This window comes from Marmota marmota, unplaced genomic scaffold (assembly GCF_001458135.2).
Source record: "Marmota marmota marmota unplaced genomic scaffold, marMar, whole genome shotgun sequence".
NCBI classification, from domain to species: domain Eukaryota; kingdom Metazoa; phylum Chordata; class Mammalia; order Rodentia; family Sciuridae; genus Marmota; species Marmota marmota.
Window position 1 is genome coordinate 256,034 of NW_025999894.1, and position 15,326 is coordinate 271,359.

The 15,326-nt window shown below is 39.7% G+C and overlaps 1 protein-coding gene and 1 long non-coding RNA gene across 2 annotated transcripts in view; both read right to left on the minus strand.

Annotated features, from left to right (window-relative positions):
- The window catches only part of LOC107157133 (multidrug and toxin extrusion protein 1), a 612,661-nt gene that overhangs the window by 45,298 nt on the left and 552,037 nt on the right, over positions 1-15,326 (minus strand). The window lies entirely within an intron of this gene.
- LOC125614127 overlaps positions 13,086-15,326 on the minus strand; it is a 7,060-nt gene continuing 4,819 nt past the window's right edge. The window contains exon 2 of the long non-coding RNA XR_007344772.1: positions 13,086-14,000. This is a non-coding gene — a long non-coding RNA (uncharacterized LOC125614127). The remainder of the gene's footprint in view (positions 14,001-15,326) is intronic.

A 15,326-nucleotide genomic window follows, 5' to 3' on the forward strand; every position in this document is an offset into this window, starting at 1 on the left:
AAAAAATAAAAAAAAAAAAAAAAGATACCATTTCACTCCAGTAAGAATGGCAGCCATTATGAAGTCAAACAACAACAAGTGCTGGTGAGGATGTGGGGAAAAGGGTACACTTGTACATTGCTGGTGGGACTGCAAATTGGTTCAGCCAATTTGGAAAGCAGTATGGAGATTCCTTGGAAAGCTGGGAATGGAACTACCATTTGACCCAGCTATTCCCCTTCTCGGACTATACCCAAAAGACCTAAAAAGAGCATACAACAGGGACACAGCTACATCAATGTTCATAGCAGCACAATTCACAATAGCTAGACTGTGGAACCAACATAGATGCCCTTCACTAGATGAATGGATAAAAAAAATGTGGCATTTATACACAATGGAATATTACTCAGCACTAAAAAAACAACAAAATCACAGCATTTGCAGGGAAATGAATGGTATCAGAGCAGATTATGCTAAGTGAAGCTAGCCAATCCCTAAAAAACAAATGCAGAATGTCTTCTTTGATATAAGGGGGGCGACTCAAAACAGAACAGGGAGGAAGAGCATGAGAAGAAGATTACCATTAAATAGGGACGAGAGGTGCGTGGGAATGGGAGAGAGAAGGGGAATTGCACGGAAGGTGGTAGGAGACCCTCATTGTTATGCAAAATTACATATAAGATGGTGTGAGGGGAAAGAAAAAAGAGAAAGAGAGAAACGTGTCACAGTAGATTGGGTAGAAAGGGGGAGGGGAGGGGAGGGGGGATAGAAGGGCAGCACAATATGATAGACACTAGTATGGCCCTATGTATAAACGTGGCTGTATAACCAATGTGATCCTGCAATCTGTACACATGGAAAAATAAGATTAAGATTACGTACCCCATTTGAATCAAATGTATGATATGTCAAGATCATTGTAATGTTTTTGAGCAACTAATAAAAAATTTTTTAAAAAAAGATTTCTGTTTTTATACTCACTATTTATTCAAAGACCATAAGAATGATTTATTCCTTGAATGATGGAAGGTTGTCAAAGCTCATCTGATGATTTTTAGGAGAGGTTTATTTTGGTTCAAATTAAGAAGGGAAAAAAAGCAAATTTTCTGTTTCTTCTGGAGTTTTTGGTTGCTATACTTTGGATATGGCTGGAGCATGTCCCCCAGATGTTCATGTGTTGGAGTTTGGGTTCTCAGTGGACCCAAATCTGTGGCAGTTTTGAGGTAATGAAATCTTTAAAAGATGGGGCCTAGTGGAGGTCATGGGGCATTGCCCTGGGAAGGAATTAATGGTTAGTTTCTGCAAAAGAAGGTGGTTTTAAAAAGCAAGCCTGACCCCTGAATCCCTCAGGCATCATATCTCACTGTACAATCTCCCCCTCTTACGTGCGCTTCCAACAGGATGCTATATCGTGATATACCCAGAAAGTTCTTACCAGAGCAGAATGGTGCAGACATCATACTCTTGAATCCCCAGAACGGTGAGCTAAGTATACCTCTTTTCTTGGTAAAGTGCCCAGTCTCTGTTATTTTGTCACAGAAATGGAAATGGAAAGTAGACTAACATGCTGGTCTGTTCAGGGTTTTGTGAAGGCCTTTGTTTGTCTGTTTGTTTTGGTGCCTTTTTTTTTTTTTTTGATTAATGTTTATAGACTGCTATAATAAACTACCACAAACTTAGACCTTGAAACAACATACACTTACTCTCTTGAGGGACCCAAAAGGTCAAAGTCAGAAAGAAGAAATGTGATGACAGAGCAGAGATTTGAATGTATTAATTCATTTTCTGTGGATTTCTGGAGGTCATAGGGGAGAATCTGTTTCCCTTCCTTTTCTAGCTTCTAGAAGGACCAGTATTCCTTGGCTTGCGGCCTCTTCCACCATCTTCAAAATGTATCGCTTCTTCCTAGGATCTGGATATAGTTTGAGGGTATCCCCCAAGGGTTCATATGTTGGGGGCCTGTCCTTAGTGTGATGGTGTGAGAAGCAGTGGAACTTAAAAAGGTAGAGCTCTGCCTCATACACGCCCACCAGCCAATGAAAGAGAGAGAACATTATAGAGAAGCTATGAACAGACCATAGTAAAAGGCAATTTTCTATTGCTGGTAAAAGTGAAAGTTTTTTTTTTTTTATGCACATATCAAAAGAACCAACTTTTTCTCCCCCTTTGGGCAGTAAGTGTCGAGGATTGAACCCAGGGCCTCATATATGATAAACAAGTACTTTACCCCTACATCCCCAGCCCAAGAGAACCAACTTTTTCAGTTTTACTAACTTTACCCACAGGTAGTAAAGGAAACTAAAACCCTCAAAACTAACCAGTTGGTTGAGTGGCAGGTATCAAAGGGCTGTTCTCCATTCTAGGGAGAGAAAAACACTTTTTTGTATTTTGTGACTTGAGCTCCTACTGGTATCCAAACAATAAAAACAAAACTGAGGATCCCAGGAGGTATCAGGATCCCCAAGATAAATAAACAAGCAAAAAACCCTTAAGAACCAGAATTCCTGTTGTCCACTCTCAATAGCAACCACTAAATGGTCCTGACATGGTCAAAACCCCACTGATGGGAAAATAAATCTCTGTATACAAGTCAGAACCAAAACCAGAAACCGACTTGGCCAAGAACCAGATCTAATCTAGAAAGTAAACCAGAATCAGAGCCAGCAAATACATAGTCAAAAAAACAGAATCACCGAATATCGAGCTGAATTGCTTTATGAAATTCATCTCTGTCTAGGCAGAGAGACCCTGAAGGGCAGTTTTCTTGGCTCTGGTAAGTAAGTACCTCTAGCTGCTCTCTTGGTGGACATTTCAACCATCAGCTATGGAGGGAAGAGCCAGATAGATGCATTTTAGAGAAGAGGAGAATGTTATTTACATAACAGATTGTGAGATCAATTTCAGAGAAAGGATTGCCAAATAAGGAACTATTATACGTTTTTGGAGGGAAAGTGAGACAAACAAGATTAATAAGGTTCAAAATTCTATCTGTTCAGACCAGGGTTGTGGCTCAGTGGTAGAGCACTCGCCTAGAACATGTGAGGCACTAAGTTCAATCCTCAGCACCACATACATATAAATAAAAATCAAGGTATTGTATCCACCTATAACTAAAAAAAAAAATTAAAAATGATCTGTCCATGATATGACAGAAAAAAAAACAGCAAAATTTTTGTATGAAAATCATATTCATATAGATTTTAACACATCTTTGGATTAAAAAGTTAAGGAGAAGGAGCTTAGGTCAGGGAGTCAACAATTTCTAGAAACAATTCAAGTTTCACTGCTTTAGGTCTCCAGAACTCACACAGTGACCCTGGGTTTTGGTTTGGTTTAGTTTGTTTTATCTCAGGGTCCAAAGTGTTGTTTGTAGTCTTCTACCTGTGGAATGTGGCATGTGCTTTTAATCACCACCCAAGAGTCAGATTTATTTCACAAAGGAGAGTACAGCCACAGCCCTGGATGACCATACCCTGGGCCTTCCTTCCCACTGAGTTCTTATCTTTGGCCCAGTACCTACTTCTTGCTGAGGAAGGGATCCTAAATGATACAAAAAAAAAAACAAAAAAAAACCTGCCTCCCCCTCCCTTCATGAACACTTGACTGATATTCTCTTTATTCTTGGAACTTAAATATTCCCCTAAATTTTGACCAAGAGGTTTTCCTTCACTTCTTCCCTGAATCTGCTGAGCCTTTTATCTGCACTCTGCTGAGCGAAATCATCTTCTCTGACTAGGAAACAAACATTGATAGAATAACTTGCCAAAGTCCTTTCAAACTCAACGTACCGCTGGGCCAAGTTTCCTATTATGTTAGTCATTAATTATGTTATATTATTGGAGATGGCGCTCTCGCAAATACCTGAGATAATCATATTATAAAGTGAAAAGATTGGTTTTGGCTCAGTTTGGGAGGTTCTAGCCCGTGGTCAATTGGCCCCACGCTTTTGGGACTGTGATGAGGGAGCACATCATGGTGGAGCATGTGGCAGAATCTTTCCCTCCCTTCATGGCTAGGATATGAAAGATAAAAAGGAAGATGCTACGGTCCCACCATCCACTTCAAGGGCACACTCTTAATGACCGGAAGACATCCCACTAGGCCCCACCTCTTAGTTTCTACTATCTCCTTAATAGCAGGAAGCTGGGGATCAAGCTTCCAACATATGGGCCTTCCGGGCATCCTTACCCAAACTGTAACACCTATGTTGTTCACAAAGTCACCATAAACTTTTGTTTTATAAGGGTGAACAAGCTGTTTAGCTACTTTGGGTGCTATTTTATATTTAAATATATATATATATATATATATATATATATATATATATTCATTTTAATTTTATTTATTTTTATGTGGTGCTGAGGATCAAACCCAGGGCCTCATGTGGAGGAGGCCAGCGCTCTACCACTGAGCTATAACCCCAGCCTGCTATATTATATTTTTAATAAACTGCACTTTAAGCATCTATCATGCACTGAAATGGCTTTCTGCAATATATATTGTGATACTGTGGTACTCCTGTGTGTTAGGGTTTAAGTAGAGGGGAATTTGAATTTCAATCTTATCTCCTTCCTTCTCTTTGGAGATTAATAACCATGTGACATACATTCCTAAAAACATGATTGCCTCCCAAGGGAAGCATAAATAATTCAAAGTGGCAAAATCAACACAAATCTAGTTCATGGGCAGGTAAGTCTAGCAACCTGGATGTCCCAAGCTGACAACCAGCTTGATTATAGTGAGAAAGTCAATATCTTTGCCCTGAACGTCTTGATGTCTTCAAATGGTCTTGTGGACTGGGTTGGAGAATGTGTTTTGGTGATTGGTTCATGTTCCACCCCTTGAATCTGAGGATGAAGCAGGGGGCTGCCAGAGGGAAGGGGATGGGAGGGAGGAATACTTTAAAAAAATCATTATGGACTTCTTAATTCTAGTTCATGCCAGGAACTTAGAAATCACCACTTAATCTTTAAGGGAAAAGTTGAACAAACTAAAAATTCAACAAATCTTTTTTTAATGTATCAGACATGTGAGGTCACAGGACCAAACACTGACCCCCTGAAAGATGAGGCAGACTGGCAGACACAGAGAATCACAACTTACCAGAGGAAAAACCCACAAACAGAAAAATTTATGGGAACCAGCATCAGGGAGGGAAACCAGAGCTGTATCTCACAAGTAGCTAGAGGCTTAGTTTAGAGACCTCCACAGGGACACAGGCATGCCCCTGCCCCATACTTTCATGAGTTTTACCTCCAAGAGCCTCACTCGGTTCTCATGGTGATTATTCTAGATAGGGAAGAGGGGTGGGAGGGAAAGGGAGGGAGAAGGGGAATAGCAAAGATGGGGGAATGTGATGGTCATCATTATACAAAATATATGTATGAAGATCTGAAGTTGGTGTCAACATACCTTATATACAAACAGAGATATGAAAAAATGTGGTATATATGTATTAAGAATTGTAATGCAAAAAAAAAAAGAGTACATGTATAATGGCATAATTTGGCATGAACATACTTTATATAGAGAGTTACGAAAACTTGTGCTGTAAATGGGTAATAATGAGTGTAATGCATTCCACTATTGTCTTGTATGTAAAAGACACATAAATAAATAGATAAATAAAAAGAAAAATTCCTGTGTGTTCCTGGCAGATGGAGGGGAAGATGAACAATCTTGATAATTCCAAGGCAATTCTGTTCTACACAAAGCCTGACTTCAGGAAATGTGGCAAGAATTTTGGAATGAACCGACTAGAAACTTTTTAAGACCATGATTAATATACTAAAGACCTTGAGGAACAAAGTAGACAACATATAAGAACAGACGGGCACTGTAAGCGGACAGGTGGAAATTCTAAGAAAGGGTAGTCGGGGAAGGGGAAAATGCTAGTGATTTAAAAACAGACAAATCAACAACACTAGAACAGAGATGTGGAATTCCTCTCCAGTCATCAATAGTCTAAATGGGGTGAGGAATCTCTGAGCTTGAGACTGTGACACTAGAAACTGACAAAAAAGAAAAGAAAAAAAAAAGCAAATAAGGCCAGAAAGAAAACAATAGAATAATATCTAAGACCAGTAGAAGAGCTACAAAAAATGTAACATGCCTGTAATGGGAACACCAAACAGAAAGGAACAGAAGCAATATTTGATACAATAATGACTAAGAATTTCCTCCAGATTAATGTGAGACATTGAACTACAGATCCAGGAAGCTCAGAAAATACCAAGCAATTGGAAATTAATCTTTCCTATGGAGAGGAAAAGTAAGAATGATATCTGACTTCTCAGAAACCATGCAAGCAAGAAGAAAATAGATTTTAAAGAGAAATATTTAAATGTTGAGGGGGAAAAAACACACCAAACTAGGATTCTATACCCTGAAAAAAATAATACTCACAAGTGAAGGAAAAATAAAAAGTCTCTCACACAAACAAAAAAAAAAAAAATAAGGGAATTTGTTGCAAGTAAACTTGCCTTACAAGATATGTTAAAAGAAGTTCTTCAGAGAGAAGGAAATGGATATAGGTTAGAAATTCAGATCTACATTTAAAAAAAGAAGAACAATGGAGAAGATATATATATATATATATATATATATATATATATATATATATACACACACACACACACACACACACACACATATATACACATATACATATATATGTATATATGAAGGTAAAATAAAAGCTTTTTCTTAATTAATGAAACAGATAAGGGTTTATAAAAAATCTTATAGAAAAGCTTATTTTTCATTTATTAAAAAAATTGTAGCAATGCCTAGCATGCACAAGGCTGGGGGTTAGACCACAGCATGCAAAAAAAATAAATAAATAGCAACAATGTATTTGATCATGTAGCCAATAAGTATGCTAATATGTAAGTGAAATGACACAAAGGATAGGATAGAGGAATTAGGATTATTTTGTTGTTATAAAGTACTTGAACTACCTGTGAAGTGATTATTATTTGAAAATGATAATGCATATGGCAAACTACTAGGGCAACTAAAAAATTAAGGAGAAAGAGAATATAAGAAGAATAGCTGATTTATTAAGAAAGGAGAGAAAACGGGATTATATAATGAACATGTTGTTAAAGCCGTAAACTGCAGAATAGGGAATGGGATATAAAAATAGGAACAAAGAGCAAAGGTAACAAATATAGTAGATATTAAACCAACTATCAGTCGTCACTCTGAATGTGATTAAAGTGATTAAAGGGATTGTCAGAGTAGATTAAAAAACAAGAACCAACTATCGGTTGTCTAAAAGAAGCCCACTTTAAATGTAAAGACATACCAATTAAAGAGACGGAGAATGATCTGTCATGCTAACAGTAATCAAAAGAAAGGAGGAGAGCTATATTAATTTCAGACAAAGTAGACTTCAGAACAAGGAAAGTTATCAGAGATAAAGAGAAGCGTTGTGGAGGGCTGGGCTGTGGCTCAGTGGTAGAACTTTGCCTAGCATGCGTGGGGCTCTGGTTTCCGTTCCCCATGGAGGGAAGTGGGGTATGAATGCATACCTAATGGTAAAGGAGCCAATGCTCCAAGAAGATATGGTGGTCCTGAGAATGTGTGCATCTAACAAAATCTATGAGACAGAAACTGATAGAACTGTGCTATTCTGCCTGCCTTAATGCTTCATGTCATTTCCATGCATCTCCGATGGTCAGGAAGCTTATCATGCTAAGCGAAATCTGAAACCTCCTTCTGCCAGTCTTAGCTCTTAGTGGTACATACTAAGTCGTCTCTGTTTCCCCGTGATAGCTCTGGAATGCTCTGAAGTAGGAATCTTCATATTTCTTTCCATCCAAAAGGAAATTTCTGTAAGTTTTCTTCTTGGGGTACATATTTTTTCAGTGATCCCTCTTATACTGAAACTCCCACACTCTGAAAAAAATGAAAGTGTTCAGAACTGGTCATGTTTCCCTGTGTGTGGTCTACTCTGAGATACCAAGATTATCCTCATTAGGAAGGTAGGAAGAATAGGAAATGTGGAAAATTTTTAGCAATCCCTTCAATGAATTTTGTTTAAAAAAAAAGAATTGTTGGAATTGGGGGTATAGCTAGTGGTAGAACACATGAATGAGGCCCTGGGTTCTATATGTAGTTTAACATATATAAATAACATCACACGGATTATATAGTTGGATGAATTTTTCAGAGTTAACATACCTGCAAAAACCAGTACCCAGATTAAAAACATCATCACCCCCAAAGGCTTCCTTGTGACCTGTCTGTCATTAACCTCCCCCAATGCAACCAACATCCTGACTTTTATTTTTTTTTAAAGAGAGAGAATTTTTTAATATTTATTTTCTAGTTTTGGGTGGACACAACATCTTTGTTTGTATGTGGTGCTGAGGATCGAACCCGGGCCACACGCATGCCAGGCGAGCACACTACCGCTTGAGCCACATCCCCAGCCCAACATCCTGACTTTTAGCAGCATTGAAAAGAGTTGAACGGTACCCACTCTCCACCCCCCCCAACAGATATGTCTGTATCTTAACTCCTGGACCTTGTGAATGCAACCTTATTTGGAAACATCACCTTTGCAGATGGAATTAAGTTTAAGGGGTCTTGAGATGAGATTATCATGAATTAACCAAGTGAGTCTTAAATCCAGTGTCTGGTGTTCCTAAAGGAGACAGAAGTGAAGACACAGACCCAGAGGAGAAGGCCACGTGAAGACAGAAGCAAAGACTGGAGTGATGGGGCCACAAGCCAAGGAATTCGTGGAGCCACTGGAAAAGGTAAGGAAGGATCCTCCCTTAGAGCCTTTGGAGGGAATGTGGCCTTGTGGACACTTTGTTTGCAGAGCCCTGGATTCCAGAAATGTGAAAGAATAAATTTGTGTTATCAAGATGGCAATCATTTGTTAAAGTGACCTCAGAAAATAACACAGATGGCTCTGCTATACCTAATTCTCTATTTTATGTAAGTGGAAATACGCACTACTCGTGTTTTGTGTGTGTGGCATCTGACATCCAGCATTATCCCAGTGGTGAGATTCACCCACACTGCTGTGTAGTTATAGTTTATTAATTCTCACTACTGCATTGTCATCCACCTTATGGATAATGCCACAACTAATTCATTCACTTTTCTGCAAAGCAACATTTGGCCTCTTTCCAGTTTGTATCTATTATGAATAGTGCCTCATGAGCACTCTGGTCCACATCTTTTAGTGAATGCACGTACACATGTCTGTTGACTATGTATGAAGAAGTACATCCCTGGGGTCCCAACGTTTTTTGATCAATTTTTCCAAAGTGTTAGTACCCATTTATGACCTACCAGGAAATTGTAGGAAGTTTCCATTTGTGTACTTTTTGACCAACATGCATGGTATTTTTTCATTTTAGCTTTCCAGGTTGTGTGTATGTGTGTGAAAGAGGCGGGGGGTATCATATTGTAATTTTAATTTGCATTTCCCTGAGGGCTAATGAGGAGTCATCTTTTCATGGATGTATTTTGTCACTTGAATATCCTTTTTTTTAAAAATCCAAATCCAAATCTTTTGTTTATATGTCTGTTGGATTGGCCAGATAATGCCTATGGGGAAGAGCAAAAGACCCCATCTCAAGTATACCTATTGGGGATATTTTGAATAGGTTCTTCAGAGAACATGCAGACCTCTGCAGACACAGGAATGGCTCTGAAAAGCTGTTCTTCATTAAAAAAAATTTTTTACATCTATCCACATTAGTAAAAATAACCAGCAATACCCGTGGAGTTCTCTGAGATTTCCATAGTGCCTAGCTCACCATTGCTCTATTTGATCCTGTCTCCAGGATTATTAATAATAATGACATCCATAATATTACGATACCATTACCCATTTTTACGTAATAGCATTTCCCTTTTGTAACAGCATTAACTTTGCCTTATTCCATGGCTGTGCCGAGAGCTCTCAGCCATTAACTCCACGCTCACAATGTCTGACAGGGAATTATTACTCTCTTTCTGTAGATGGGGTAGTTTAGATTCAAAGGGTTAAATAACTTGCCCAAGGCTAAATGGCAAAGTGGCAGAGAGGTGACTGGAAATTACTTCTGCCTGATTCTAGAGGCAGAGAGGAAATAAAAAATCATAATTTAATATCAGATACTTAAGAGACAGGAATACCCAACTCTGCAGTTGCTCTCTGCATGCCCCATAAATGCACCGTGAGCACCTGCTGCCCTCAGGAACAAAACATTCAGAATGAATAAATTCTATATTTTCAAGATGGGAGAGGTCATAGATGAAGAATATCATCTCTGAATCTCCAGAAGCAGCTTCATCCCTCGTTTTAATGAGACTCTATCTCAAAAATAAAAATAAAAATTCAGCCTGTTCCTTCTGTTAGAACGCACATTGCTATGGTCTTGATGTGGTTTGTAACCCAAAGATTCATGTATTGGAAATTTGGTCCTCAGTGTGGTGATATAAGAAGTGAGGTGACCTAGTAGGAGGTCATTGAGGGCACTAACCTCAGAAGGGATTAAGGCAGTTTTTGGATTAAGGCAGGTTGTTATAAAACCTGAGCCTGATCCCTGAATGGTTCTCTGGCTTCCTGTCTGGCCATATGATCTCCCCTTACATTCATACTCCTAACATTATGGTGGCTGCCAGGAGATAATGGAACCAAGAGAGACCTCACCATAGCCAGGGAGACGCTGTTTGGATTTTTCAGCTTCCAAAACTGTGAGCTGTAGACTTCTTTTCTTTTTAAGTTCCCAGCCTCAGGTATTTCATTATAGTAAAATATATATATATATAAAATAAACATATATATTATCCCATTGCAAAACATCTAAGAAGAGGCACTGGGTAAGATCTTCAAAAGGCAGAGGACTCAGGCTACATTCAATGATAAATCATTCCTATTTTTTAATTAAAAAACAATTAGATGGTTTTCAGATATTATTTTTTCCTCCCATTCAAATTTTACTTCCAAGGCTTGCTAAAAATGGAATTTAAAGAGGTGTAATGCTTCCAGTGTGCAAAATAAGGCAATCAAATAGCATGTAGACAGGTATAACACTTATAAACAGTTTAACATAATATATAACATTCAAAACTAAAATATTACCTGATGATTGCCCTGTGATTCCTATCCATAAAATATTGATGTTATTTGGTAACAATTTTGAAAAAAAAAAATTTCTATTCATCCCTTTTCCATCTTTGCTCTGCTGTGGATAATTAGCTCAGCTTTTTCATTCTCCATTCTCTCCATAGCAAGTTTTGATGGCATTTTCAAACTGGAGTAGATGTATTCCAACATGGGAAGGTTCTCCAGGTGACGAGAATCATTAAAATAATTCTTAAAAGAAACTGATGTACCTGGATCCTCAAAATTCTTGTTAAAACTGCCCTGCCTCAGAAAGAACCTTCAGTTGAGCCTTCTTTTTGGTTTCTTTTGCATTCTCTTATTGTCACCAAAAAAGCCACCTTCTCAACCACATGGCATCTCACTAGAGAATATTACCCAGGGTGTAAAGACTTCTCAAGCACCAAAGAAAAGGGGCAATTTGACAATGTGAAAACCTTGCAGTATAATTGTGCTGTTTGTATCAACACGGTACTAATAATTCATCCCAAAGAAAAATTGCTAACACAAGCTGTGATGGTACACATCTATAATCCCAGCAGCTCAGGAGGCTGAGGCAGGAGGATCACGAGTTCAAGGCCAGCCTCAGCAATTTAGGAAGGCCCTAAGCAACTTAGCAAGACCCTATCTCAAAATAAAAAGGGCTGGGGATGTCAGTAGTTGAGTGCCCCTGAGTTCTAGCCCTGATTTTGAAGGTCTCAGGAAGGAGCACATTATAATTTCCAGTTTGTATTTGTATTTTTGTGGCAAGAAGCATGATAGCGTGGTAAATAAGTGACTTGAAGCAAATTTTCTGACTGTTAAAGAAGAGTTTCTTCTTATATTTTTTAAATGGATGGCAGTATCAAATTATTGTGGTGTTTACACTTCATTGGATATATTTAAAAGAGTGATGTAACCGTTTTATTTTAAAATGTTACTACTTGCAGGGCTGGGGATGTGGCTCAAGCGGTAGCGCGCTCGCCTGGCATGCGTGCAGCCCGGGTTCAATCCTCAGCACCACATACAAACAAAGATGTTGTGTCCGCTGAAAAACTAAAAAATAAATATTTTGAAAAAAAATAAAAAATTAAAAAAATAAATAAAATGTTACTACTTGCAATGTGCCAGCCCTTGAAACTATTTTTAATTATGGTGACCATTTTATATGCTCACTTGGCTACACAGTTTTCTAAAAAATCTTTTAGGTGTAACTCAGTTTACTAGCACCATTAGAGAAAAAAAGATGTTCCAGGTGGCCTCCTGCTTTTTCCTGGGTTTACCACTTGTGCCCTCTGCTGGTAATCTGAATTTTTTTTTTAAGCTGGTAAAACTCTTTTCCTTTGTTGTCTTTTTGTAATTGTGGTCAAAATCTCAGACCCAGGAAGTCCTGACAAGACCAAAGCTGCCTGTAATGGCTTCAGTGGATGAATTTGGTGACAATCTGAAAAATCTGTCCACAGTACCAAACACAAAATCTCAGGGACAAAAAATCTGGGTGACAGCAGAACACTTAATCTAAGTTTTAGGGAGATTTTTGTTTGGTTGGCTGTTTTTCGTTTAGTTTTGTTTTGGGGTTGGGAGTCTCACAATGTTGCCCAGGTTGATTTTAAATTCCTAGGTTCAAATGATCCTCCTGCCCTCAATCTCCTGAGAGACTACAGGTATATGCCCCGGAGTCTGGCTCTTAATCCACATTCTGAATGTATGCTCTCTTCCTTCACTGACTGATCAAATGAGCTGTGTCTTAGCCTTGGAAATATCAGTGACTTAAGAAGAGTAATAATAATCACAACACCAGTGTCTGTGTTTACTACATGCCTCACACTGTTCAAAATGCTTTACATAATTCATTCCCTGAATTCTCTCATTTGCCTAGTGAGGGAGGAACTATTATTATTTCTGTTAATATACGAGGAAAATTGGCACTCAGAAGTTAAATATATTGTCCAAGATCACACAATTAATAACAGGTGTAGTTAGAATTTAGAACCAGGACATACAACCACAGGTCAGCACACTATTCTTTATTGTCCCTTGCAGAAAAATGAAAAAGCACAGGCAAAAAGACCTGCCCCTCCCCCCAAAAAATGTCATCTTGCCACCCAGAGATAACCACTCTAACATTGGACATGTTCCTCTTCAGTCCTATGTGTGCTTGGGAGTCTGTATCATTCTATTTGTTTTATACAAATGCTACCTTCTAGTTTTGTAATGTGCTTCGGACATTTAAAAAAGATATCTAGTTTCCTCTCGGTCACTTGTTGTTCCTATTCTCAGCCACTGTCAGTTCTGTGTATTTCCAGGAACATGTGGTAGCTGCATTTCGTTCTGACATCTACCTTCTAGCATTTTCTCTCCCATGAATGGCTCAAGTATATGAGGTTGTGGAGACCCCTCCACCCAGGTCTGGCCAGGGAAAGTCCTCCAGGGCTGTAGTCACTCCTCAAGGAAGGGTGCCCTTCCTGAGAGGCAGGGCTGAGGCTGCTAGTCAAGAGATGTCCATGCTGAACACCAAATACCGATGGCATGTAGGTAGGAGGAAACAGAGGCAGCTTCGGCATCTTGGCTTGTTCTGCTTCACTCTTGCAGCTTTAGCAACATACACCCAGACTATAGCCCGTTGGAGGAGCAGATTCCAATAGGAACACTCTTAATTCTGAAGACCAACCTCATTCCAGCTCTTTGGAGGTGAGGATGAGAGGATGTGGTCATGAGTCCCTCTTGACAGTCCTACTGGGTGCTTCAAGGCAGGAATCCTGTGGTGCATGGCCTCATGGGATAGATCCTTTAAGGGAACACCCTTCAGGGACAGTCCAGGCTGGTGAAGCGCCCTGGGGCTAGCCAGGGGAGGGTGCTTTGCCATACTGGGGTCTGCAGACCTGAGAGCTGGCAGGAGTTACCAGCACCTGGAGACAAGAGAGTCCTATGGAGAGAGTCACTCATGAGTCTGTGATGGCCACAGTTTGCAGAGACCCTATAGGGAGACAGTGGGGAATTCCCTTTGAACAACTAAATATAGGAATGGACAGATCAGATATAAAAATAGAACACTGATCCACAGTCTGGAGCAAGCAGTCTAGGAAACCAACCCCTCATCTAGGATCCAGCCCAGAAAGCCAGCCTCATAGGAAGTCATATGACTTGTAGGAAGTCTGGTGACAATCCTGGAAGAACAGCAATGACAATAACCTGTAGCAATCAAACCTGAAATGTCCAGGAATTAGTTAACAAGAAACAGCTGCCTTTTTTTTTTTTTTTTTGTACCAGGGATTGAACACAGGGGCACTCAACCACTGAGCCATATCCCAGACCTTTTTTATATTTTATTTTGAGACAGGGTCTCGTTAAGTTGCTAAGACTGGCTTTGGACTTGTGATCCTCTTGCCTCAGCTTCCCGAGCCACTGGGATTACAGGCTTATGCCAGCCCATTCGGCTAATTTATATCCGTGCTCCCAACTTGGGGCCACCCAGAGGAAGCCAAATATGTTCGCCCTAACTAATCAAATAGGATGCCCCACTTCTGGTCAACAGCATCCAATTAGGGAACATCAAAAACCATCTCTTACTCCACCATAAAGCTTTCCCAATCCTCTCTCCACTGTCAAGTTTCTGCCAAACCCAAGTGCTGGAGGCTGACTGCTTGCAACAACAAGTTCTATGCTTTTCTCATTTGGGTGGTCTTCATTTATTTCCACACATGCCCTCATTGGCACTCCACACTGGTCAAATCAGAAAACAGAGAGGGCAAGAGTGACACTGACAGGTTCACAGAGGAGTCTTGTGGGCAGGTCACACCCTGGGTCAAATGTGCGGGAGAACTGTATCTGGGGATGTCACAAATGGGAGGACCCCTGAGAGGTGTCACATAATGAAGGTCAAGGTCAGGGATGTAGGTCACATGCCTGACATGTAAAGTCACCCAGGGCCCTTTAGTGGAGCCCCTCTCTGTTCTGCCTCATCCTTCCTGACTGTGGCCAGTTCCTACACAAGCCCCGTGGACATGCCACACCCTTAGATACTAATGACAGAGATTTTGTTCTAGAAACGTACTCTCTCTATCTCATTCAGGTTTTCTGTATCCCTTATGCACTTTGTGTCTGTTCAAAACTTTTCCCTTAAAAACAATCCATGCCAGTTGGACTTAGTGGTGTCCCAGCTATTTGGGAGGTTGAGACAGGAGGATCCAGTTCTGGAGTTCAAGAGCAGCTGGGAAATGGGGTGAGACCCTATTCAACTACCCCCCCCCCC